Source organism: Mixophyes fleayi, chromosome 2 (assembly GCF_038048845.1).
Source record: "Mixophyes fleayi isolate aMixFle1 chromosome 2, aMixFle1.hap1, whole genome shotgun sequence".
Taxonomy (NCBI): domain Eukaryota; kingdom Metazoa; phylum Chordata; class Amphibia; order Anura; family Limnodynastidae; genus Mixophyes; species Mixophyes fleayi.
The window spans coordinates 233,768,966-233,780,370 of NC_134403.1; the positions used below are offsets into that span (position 1 = coordinate 233,768,966).

At 40.7% G+C, this 11,405-nt stretch overlaps 1 protein-coding gene across 1 annotated transcript in view; it reads right to left on the reverse strand.

Annotated features, from left to right (window-relative positions):
• The window catches only part of PKP1 (plakophilin 1), an 81,667-nt gene that overhangs the window by 53,303 nt on the left and 16,959 nt on the right, over positions 1-11,405 (reverse strand). The gene's annotated exons all lie outside the window — the stretch shown is intronic.

Here is an 11,405-nt window from a genome sequence, read left to right on the forward strand (position 1 = left end):
ATGGATAATTTGAAATGAAAGAGACAACAATTGGGAACAAACACAGTAATAAAACAATACTGTGTAACTTCTATGGAAATGAAGAGGGAAGGGACAGTTGATGTATGATGTTCCAATTGTTTAGTGTGTGAGTAATTTGTTTTCTGTGTCCTCTATTGCAGAGGTTGGCAACCCCCAACACGCATGCCAGATGTGGATCAGTTTCCTCTAGCGTGTCGGAGCTATTTCACTAAAGCAGCCAAAGATGGGCAAAACAGAGCGACTACACATACGCGCAACCACTCCAAGTTCCGTTGCGGAACTGAAGACGCGTACTAACAGAGATGAGTGACACATAGCAAAAAAGCTGCCTACATATTTTTTTAAATTGTAATGGTGGCACAACCATGTTGCAAATTTGAATTGGGGGCACTACTGTGAGGCATATTATGAATTGGGTGCACAACTATGTGGCATAATATGAACTTGGGTAATTACATGTGGGCACCTCTATTTGGCATAATAGGAACTGGTGGACCTACTGTAGCGTAATATGAACTAGGGGTGCTACTATGTGCAATACTATGAATTGGGGAGTGCTACTGAATGACAATTTGAACTTGGGGAAATACTGTGTTGCATAATATGTACTGGGGGCACTATTGTGTGATATAATATGAACATGTATTTGTTAGTCAAATTACTAGAAACAAGTTGCCGTCCCCTGCTCTACTGTATTTCTTTCTTATAAAGACAAAGCTCACAATGAAGGTTATATGTATATAAAATAATTATTTAGATTTAGATGGTGGCATAGCCAGTGATATGAACAAGTTTCCTGTAGAGGATGTCTGACATTGTTTACATTACATTTTCCACCACTGCAATCTGTGAAGAAATTAGAGCACATCAATTGACCACAGCATACTGACTGAGACTCCTCAAATTGTTAACTGTGTTACAGTGTGGGGTGTTTTCAACCTATTGTTTTTACACAGTTTACAGTTTATTACGCAATTTATGGAGCTGGGTAATGAAAAATAAAGCAGAATGGCATTACAATCATGTGCAGTTGTCATGTCTGCATTTATGTAGGTGGCTAAATGCTCCTTTCTAGTTTGAAAACTTCCCCTGTGAAACTGAATGGATTGTTACAATTGTACAATTACAGCCAACAAAGGGTTACTTTTCAGGACACAGAGCTTTCAAGTGCATTGGGCGTTTTCACCACTTCCCAAACACACCTTGTTTTTCATGTCTGGAAACAGCAATTAATGAAATTGTGACAAAGGTTAAAAGCATCCTTTATGGAAAAGATATAACACAATGACAGAATGTTGCAACTGTAGGAATGTAAATGCAATAGGGGCTTCATCTTACAGTCAGTGAAACAAATCCCACAAGCCCTTTCACAAGTGCAAAATTCATAGTCATTTAAAGGTGTGTTCTATTTAAAGGTGGATTGCTATGTATCATCTTGTTTTCGGACACTGTAATTAGTAATGATATTATTGCATGTGAATTAAAGAACAAGGTGTGGAGCCAAAGTGATGCATACTATTAAAACAGGCAGTTGTCCTAATAAAAAAAATTATTTTATTATGTGATGTTTGTTTTGTGTCATCCTAATTTTTGCTCTACTATCACATTCCAACTTTTTTTTCAACAGGTGTTTCCTTTATTACCTGAAGAAAAAAAGAAAGAAGAGAGGGAAAGCCAGCTACAAGGAATGCTAATATATGAAATGCAAGTGCATCAAACAGACAGTTTTCTCTCTTTAAAAGAAGGTACTACCCATAATGGAGAACTAAAATAATGTACTATTGGAAATGTATACTAAAATTTAAAAAGCTATATACTGACAATGTATAAGCCCCATTCCTTTCAAACCTGATTTAGCGGGAACATATTTTCTAGAAAATATAGCTTTTAAAGAAAATATGTTGCTATGCAAAAATAATGAAATCATAGTTTTTAATTGACTTTTTCTAGGAGGAATTCAGGTTTTAAAAAATGACTGCATATATCCCTAGTTTTTAATATTGGCCAGCAATACAGTGCAAATTCTTTTATTTTGGGGTATTGGATACAATTCATTACATTTATTCTTTTTATCATTAGGGTTTATATGCTATTCTTTATATCAGAAGTTAGTTATAGTCCTCCTAGTTTCCCCTAGACACTTCTGCACATGACTTGCAGACAATATTTGTAACTGAAAATAATATTTAAATGTTGCCATGTATGCAAAATATATACTGACTATAATACATATTATTGTTTTATTTAAATTGATTTTCATTTATTTTGAACGAATAAAAATGACCATCTTAACAGAAGCTATCAACCTATTAATAATTATTGTTTATATTAAAAATAACAACACAAATAATAACCAAAGTGAACAATAGTAATAAAGATTATAAGGTGAGGTTAAGGGGGTGAAGGAGAAGCAGGATGAGCAGTCTATAGGGTTCTAGTCTGCAAGTTTGAAAGAGTGTAAATGTTGCCTATAGCAATCACTCAAGCTATCATTTTATAGAATGTACTAAATAAATGATAGTTAAAATCGAATTGATTGCTAGAGGCCACATCTCCACTTTTTCAAACCCGCAGTTTAGTAAATATACCTCGATGTGTAAATCATAGATTTAGATACAGTAATGTCTCTCAACAAGATTTATTGAACTCGATCTCATCTAAATTCTATAAATGAAACACAACTAACTACTGCTACATAGGAGTGATATTAAATTTTGCCCAGCCCACATATGGACTATAGGGATATTAGAAGTACTGGAGGTCCATAACCAGTTACAAATATGAGGCTACACACCATACTTTTATGCAGTACACAGAACATAAGACGGCTTTGATTACTTTTGTGTGTATTGTGCATTATTCATTATACTACACAGGAGCAGTAGTATTATGATAAAGAAACTTAAACATTCTAGTGATGTAACTACTTTTCTGTTAAATTATGTTTTGGTATAGTTTTTTTAATTCGTTTTTTAATGACAGAAAAGAAAACCGTCAGCCTGTCACAGAGCTGTATTTTGTGAGTTGAATCAATCTGCCATAGGATGCTGCATAACGGAGGCAGAGCTAATGCTGTGTGTAACGTTATTAGTGTAATGTCTAACAGAAATAAATCTGAAGGCAAAAGACAGAAATGAAGGAGAGAAGCTGTAGGTATTGTTCAAATACAGTATATGAACAAATGTAAAGTATTTTATGCTTTTCACTCTCTGGCATTAGAATGTTCACATTGCCGAAAATTATTATTATCTTTGAAGGCTAGTGATGCCAGAGGTCGACAAAATTAACGGCATGTTTCACAGCAATTTATAGAAGTATTCACACCAATCATCCATTCACACCAATCATCTATGTGTGACTATTTTTTCTCATTATTTTCCCTTTAATTGACGTTTAACAATGCTTACATAGTTTCCAGTTATACTGTAAACATTGAAATCATTATTTTGTTACATACTTGCTCAAGTTAATTGATGCCCACAAGTCATTTGGGACACAAATTATCTAACACTCACTCTTTTTGTGTTTGATTTATTTCCTATGAATATTTAATACCAGTGCTGTTCAAGTTTTTGTTTTACAGATGGGCCACATATTTACTGAAGTTACATACTACCTGTATTGAACTAGTTTGGACTTGTCCTCTGAAAATATTCTAAGACATTGGATGGAATACAGAAATTCCTGGCTCAACACTGAATTCAGACAGCCTCTGTGAAAATTTAAACCATGCAATGGACATGTATCAGTTCTTTTCGTTGTATTTGGCCATGGCTGGACTCCTGCTATCAATGACAGTATGGGGGCCAGTCATGGGACTAGCATTTATTTTGTTCAGTTCCTGACCCCAAAATACCTACACACTGGACTCAAAAGTTAATGCTCAGTGCAGGACACTAAAGCATTTATATGAAAAATCCTGTGAAATTAGTAGGATATCTCAAAGTATTATGCAGGCTAGGAAAATTTGCATTCACTTTCAGTCTGAACTAATAGATTTAGGCAAACAGGTTCTAATAGTAGTTACCTTTCCATCTATTAATGCTATTAATGCTGACTATAGGGGGGCACACTGCAAAAATAAAATAATTAATTTCTATTCTGTTTCTACCAATATAAATATAGAAAATATTTTAAATAAAAAAATTTGTATCCCTCTACACAGAAAACGAAATTAACTAAAGTTTGGGGTAAAGTAGTGGGACTGGTCTATTTTCGGAAATCTACTTTTGCCTGTACATTACCAGTGAATGTGTACAAATGAATCAAATATGCAACAAAGCAAAATATGTATTTTCTTGAAAGAACAATATAACATTAAATATGAAAGTTATTCCCAGTGAACGTAAAGCATGAAGAAAATGGGTCTGGTCAATGATGTACAAAATGCCACCCGTCATTATAGGGTTAAAGGAGACTAAACAAAGAATACCTTTCTAAATATGTTTTAAGAAAAGTAAAGAAACTGATACCCATTGTTTGTTAATTCAGTACATTTCAATACTTTATCAGCTTTCAAGACCACTTGTTTTCATCAAGCTGCAGTTCTTAAAAAATCACATATTTATACAACCAGGTACAATACAATCCAATTGCTATAATTGTGATACATGGAATATTTAAACTTTTTTTAATGTGAGGTAGAGATGCTGGAGAAAGCCTTGTCACAGGTTAAATCATTGACATAAAGAGCAACAGTGAAATCTGTATAGAACACATTATTGTATGATAGGTGGGTTTGGTAAAGCATGCATAAAAAGTAAAACTACAATGTTGAGTAAAATCTGAAATATGGATTTGTATAGATAGATAATAAGTGTAATTACCTTTTCTATCATCTCCCCAAATCACAGTGATGTGACCCATATTTATTTTCTAACCGTTAGACCGTCATACCTATTAGTGTTTACTATATGTATTTTATAGGGTCTGAAACCACTGTTTCCAGTGACACAATTCTCATTATCTGCCAGTGAAGCAGTAGTGTTTCATTTGTGTTGTGGAGTTTGAAATGCATCTTGTTCTATCTACAGCAAAATCATTGGAGAACCCTGCAGTAAGCTCCAATTACTAGTAAAAATGCCAGTAATGAAAACTTTTCAATGGAATTTAATAAAAATGTGAAAATGCATCTAAAATGTAAAGTTTAAAATTGCAATTGAGTAACTGGCCTTAAAGCATACCTCCCAACTGTTCTGATTTATGCGAGACAGTGAGCTCAGATCTGGACAGCTTTGTCCTGAGGGTCAGAAAGTTGGGAGGTATGCCTTGTTCACTACTGCTCTGCTATAGCTGTAAATGGGTGCATGTGGCAATGAATGGATGTTTGGATGGGTGTAAGGGAAAGCCTAATGCTACAAAGCACCCTGTGGTTTTAGAACTCAGGGATGAATTAAACCCAAGGGAAACTAAAAGCTGTGGTTTGGGTACATAACCATTTTGGATTACTAAGGGTTTACAAAATGAGTAGGTGTGGTAATGTGCAAACAAGTGTCATGAAGGGACAGAGACAAAAGATCAGTTTAAAAGGAGTGCGGTGGAGTTAGCTCACTCTCTTAGCCCAGGACAGCAGGGAATAAGTAGCCAATGCATTTGCTCTGTCTCTGTTCCTGGGATTTTGCCTTGTCCTACATTGTTTTTTCACTTTACCTGTTACTGCATGCATCTCTTACTCCTTCTCTCTGCTTCACTTGTTTCTTGAATGTGGCATTATTCACAGTGCATGTAGTACACAGAGCAGTGTTTTTGTTGTCTCAGAGCTATATGCATACTTGCCAACTCCCGGAAAGAGGGGGCGTGACTGGAGGGCGGGAGGGGGCGGGATGAGGCCAATTGCGTCATTTTGGCCCTGCCCCCCGTGAAACCGGCCTTTGCATCGTGGGGGCGGGGCCAAAATGACACGATTGGCCTCGGCCTGCCCCCCAAAATGCCGTGATTCACAGAGAATCGCGTCAAATTACGCGATTCTCGGTGATAGTCAAGATCCGGGAGAAATGCCAGCTCACCCGGGAGCCCGGGAGACTGACCCGAATTTCGGGAGTCTCCCGGACTTTCCGGGAGAGTTGGCAAGTATGGCTATATGTGGATTGTAATACAGTATAGGTAAATCATAGACTAGTATGTGATGTTATAGTACATTGCATGTGGTACACGGGGCAGTGTGTGATTTAGTGCGTACAGTGTATATAGTACACAGATCAGTGCATGGTGTCACAGAGCTGTATGTGGATTGTAACACAGTATAGGTAATACACAAACTACTATTGGATATTATAGTACATTGCATGTGATACACGGGGCAGTGTGTGATTTAGTGTGTGCAGTGCATATAGTACACAGATCAGTGCATGGTGTCAAAGAGCTGTTTATAATATTGTGTGCATTGCATGTAGTGCATGGATCAGTGCATGGTGTCACAGAGCTGTATGTGATATTATGTGCAGTGCATGTAGTAAACAGATCAGTGCATGGTGTCACAGAGCAGTGTGTGCTATTATAGTATAGGGAGGACGTGTAGGTGGAATCACAAACTTTTGGTTCTCACAGCAGGTCGCGGAGCGAGGTATCTATCGTACGGTCCTTCCATGGCACTGGTGGCAATAGCTCCTGCACAGCATTTAAAGTGGATAGGCTGCGGCCTAGTGTGTCCTCTTCTGCGTCATATAGGTTCCAAAGGTTGCTTTGTTTGTTTGGTGACAATGATACTAATAGTTCCATTCCAGCAGATTACCTGGTTGACCAGGTCATGGACTATGGTGGTGGCTATGCTCAGAGCAGCATTGCCCTGTCCAATCTGGCTCAGGAGGACCGTGCTTCCTTATCTGGTTAGGATGGCGGCTCCTGGAGGATGGATTACCCGGTTGACTAAAACCATGAATGTTGATTGGTGTTATTCTCACAGTGACAGTTACTGGTCCCAACTGGCTCAGGAGGGCCCGGCGTCCCTTTCAGGATCCTCTGACAGATCTCGGTGCCTGGGTGAGTGTATTATTGACAATGTTGTTCATGAATTCCCTGTCTGGTCTGGATGTCATAGTAATAGTCAGGATTCTTATAGTTCTGGCGCCTGCCCTCCCAAGTTAGTGAAGATGCTGCGCAAGTATTTTGTCCCACAACAAGGTGGAGGACAAGTTCACCCCTCGTGCCTAGTAGGGCTATCCAGCTCACAGGATTTTAGATGCAGTGCTGCGTGAATGTGGCCATATATACCGGGGTTCGAGGGATAGGATTCTCAAGGGGCGGTACATAGACATGCTCACCGTTACTCAAAAGACCCCTTTTCTGTGGTCAGATGGCATTCCCCATGGCGAGGGAGGCCTGGTACGCCGGTTCAGCAAAAAAGGCGTTCACAATATCCCCTTTAATGGGGTATATTGTGACCGGGGTGCCGCATGAAGGTTCTCACATACCTGCTCTATCTGTAGCGGGCCCCACGTGGCCGGGGATAGTGACAAAGCGGCAAGAGGGAGTGGGGCAGGAGTCTCCACACCTGCTGGAGCTTGTTAAGGTGGCTGCCCCAATAGTTGTTTTTAAGCCCTACTATTGTCTAGGCAGATATCCACAGCGGGCAGACGCTGAGTTTCTACGTTTTGGGTTTTGTCTGGCGTTCCATTTGCCAATCGAAGGGTCCACGTGTCCCTCTCGGGTTTCATAATTTAATATCTGCATTTATGTTTCTGGAGGTATTATCTGAAAAGGTGGGAAAGGAGGTGGCTTTAGGGCTTATGTGTTGACACTTTCCAAAGCCCCCACTGAAAGGCATGGTGATTTCCCCAAATGGGGTGGTGCCTAGGAAGGCACCGGGGATGTTCTACCTTATTCAGCGTTAAGCATTCCCTCTTGGGGCTTCAGTAAAAGATGCTATTCCAGAGCATTACTGCAGTGTTGCCTATTAGTCTTTTGAATCTGCACTTGACTTGGTTCGTAGTTTTGGGAAAGAGGTTTCTTCCCTTGCACCCTGATTCCTTTCCCTTCATGGGATTTGAGACGGAGGATGTGTTCTATGTGGACAACTGCCTTCCCATGCGATGCGCTGTCTATTGCTCTTTCTTGGAGTGTTTCAGTACCTTTCTGCACTGGTGTGTGACAGTTGGGACTAGTCACCAGGGAGTGGCTCACTATTTCGATGATTTCCTGGTGATAGGCGCAGGTCAGTCCGAGACTGGGGAGAGGTCTTTTTCTCCCTGGTGGCCCTGTTTTACTCTTTTGGGTGCCGGTTGCGCACGATAAGACAGAGGGTCCCATGGATCGGCTGTCTTATCTGGGAACTGAGATTGACACTCAAAGGGGCCTGTGTAGATTACATGCAGATAAGGTTGAGATTGCTGTCAAGGATCTGCGCGGCGCTACAGTCCCAAAGATACGGCTGAAGGAAGCACAATCTCTGCTGGGTCTGTTTAACCTTGCTTGTAGCGTTATAACGATGGGCAAATTTTTTTGCTGCAAGCTGGAGAGGGTGACCGCCGGTCTTTCCCGGCCTCACGGTTATATGCCTGTGTCCCAATACATTAGGAGAGACTTGCAGGTATGGTCCATGTCTGGCCCGACCACCTTATTCCAGTTGGGAGTTACCGTTATTCAAGGATGCCGCGGGCTCAATGGGCTTTGGGGCCTACTTCACCGGTGACTGGTGCATGTCGAGCTGGCCTGGTGATTGGGTCTGTTCCGGTTGTACCGCTAATGCGGTCCTGCTGGAACTGTTTTTCTATCATAGTTGCAGTACAGCTATGGGCAGCTAGATAGCAGGGTAAACAGGTTGTCATCTGGTGTGACAGCCTGGGAGTGGTGCAAGCAATTAATAAGCAGAGCGCTTCCTCTTCCCCAGTCATCAGCTTGCTCTGAAGTCTGGTGTTGCGATGCCTGTCTTATAACATCTCATTTAGTGATCGGCATGTGGTGTTGAAACTAGTCTGTCGAATGCTCTGTCTAGGGGTAAATTGGACAGGTTTGGGATGCTTGTCTCAGAGGGGGTTCTTAACTGTTCTCCCTGTCCCGCTTATGTCTGGCAGATTATGAGGCCGGAACAAGGAACCCGGCAGAATCCTCATTAGCTACGGCTAAAGTCGCTGTTCTATCCCTTCATTCACTATCTTGAAGAGTGCAGCTATCCAAGACGGATCAGCTGTGTAAGGACTGTGTGTGTATATGTGTGTGTGTGTATATATGCGTGTGTGTGTGTATATTTGTGTGTGTATGTATATGTGTGTGTATATATGTGTGTATGTGTGTGTCTGTGTATGTGTGTGTCTGTGTATGTGTGTGTATATACCGTATTTCCCCAAGTATAAGACGCACCCATGTATAAGACGCACCTTAATTTTGGGGCCCAAAATGAAAAAAAAAGATGTATTACATAAAGACTGACAGCTCCGAGACTGTGGGAGGCGCCTGAAGGACCTTAAGGTCCTTTTCCCAATCAGCTGGGAAACGCTGTTCGAAACAGCCAGCGGGGGGGCTAAGACACCATCTCGGGTGGTCGCATAATTTGTGCTCTCCCACTCAGAGGATTCATATTCTGCCATACCTTTGAGCCTTTGGAGAACACTTGATGGACCTGCTGGTGACTTGTTTGCTTCCTGAGACGACCGGGGTCTCCCACTGCCGGCCGGACGTCCCGCGCCATCTGATGCTCTGAGCATGCTGCCCTCCTGGCGGTTGCCAGATTCCCGGGTGCCCCCCACCTTCTGAGAGTCCCCCCTGGCCCTGGTGGCTCCTAGCTGAGTGCCTTACCTCTCGGAGCGCCTATCATGGATATTGTGGCCTGTTTCCAGTGGAGACCAGGGGCTGGAGTTGGAACAGCCCGGCGGACCCGCTACTTCCGGTTGCGCTGCGGGACTTCCGGTTCACCTGGATCGATCGGAGTCAGCACCTCATCACTGGAGCCTCTAGTGCAAGTTACCCCCTCTGCTCCTCTTAATCGCTTGGTTGAAGCTCGCATAGGGATGGCTCCTGCCAGCAGGGACACGCTGTTCCATACAGCCAGCGGGGACACGCTGTTCCATACAGCCAGCGGGGACACGCTGTTCCATACAGCCAGCGGGGACTCCTCTCTCACATCCAGGTGCCGACTTCTTCATTGAGGTAAGTAAGACTTGCAGTGTATAAGACGCACCTTTTTTTTAGACCCAAAATTTTGGGGGAAAAGTTGCGTTTTATACATGGGGAAATACGGTATGTGTGTGTGTATATATGTGTGTTTGTATATATATGTGTGTGTGTTTGAAAATGTGTGTGTGTATGTGTATATATATATGTGTTTGCTCCTGATGAAGTCTGTTGTACAGACGAAACGCGTTGAGTTACTGCTACTACTACCATCTCTGATCAGATAGGCTTGTCATCTGCTTCTGGATGTGTAAGTTACTACTGTTTTTAATAAACTTGAATTTTTTGGATACTACATCTGTGTACTTCTGTATATTGAGGTAACCTATGGGATAGCCAAGGGTGGCTGAAGATTGAATACATCCTTACAGCCTACGTGACATCCTGCAGATAAGACATTAAACTATTGGCTTCTGGTACGCATACATCTTTACACTGTAAGGTATAACCAAAGTGGGTAAGCACACATTTATGGTAGTCAGGTTTTTGGAACCCATCGAAAAATCAACTTGGGTTCAGTGCAAGTACAGCTCATCTGGGCTGACTTGCGGTGCATTAGGTTTAGCCCAGAGGGGTGCGGTTCCGGATTGCCTCGGGACGGCTGTCCCATTAAGTATAACAAACAGTGTGCTTTTTGGATGGACAAGGTCGAATACAGTGTTCTCCCGCCACCATAGCAGCTACGGTTTTATTTAAATAAAGAAGAGTTATTTGCCAACAAGTCGGTGTGGTGTCTTTTATTATATAAGATTTAAGGTTAAGACTAAGGTCTATTGGTTATGCTATCAACCATAAGCATTTTAGTGGCAATGCCACCACAGCAAAATAACATTTGTTGCAATAGACTAGGATCCAAGATTTTACAAAATAGATGAAATTATGACAAAATAATAAATTTTTCAAATAATATGCATATATGTGTGTGTATATATATATATATATATATATATATATATATATATATATATATATATATATAAAATGTGTGTGCATGTGTGTTTATGTATGTGTGTATATATATGTGTGTATGTGTGTGTGTGTATATATATATATATATATATATATATGTGTGTGTGTGTGTATATATATGTGTGTATATATGTGTGCATGTGTGTATGTGTGTGTGTATATATATGTGTGTATGTATGTGTGTATATATATGTCTGTGTATATATATATATATATATATATATATATATATGTATATATGTGTGTGTTGTGTATATATATGTGTGTGTGTATGTGTGTGTGTGTGTGTGTGTATATATGTGTATATATGT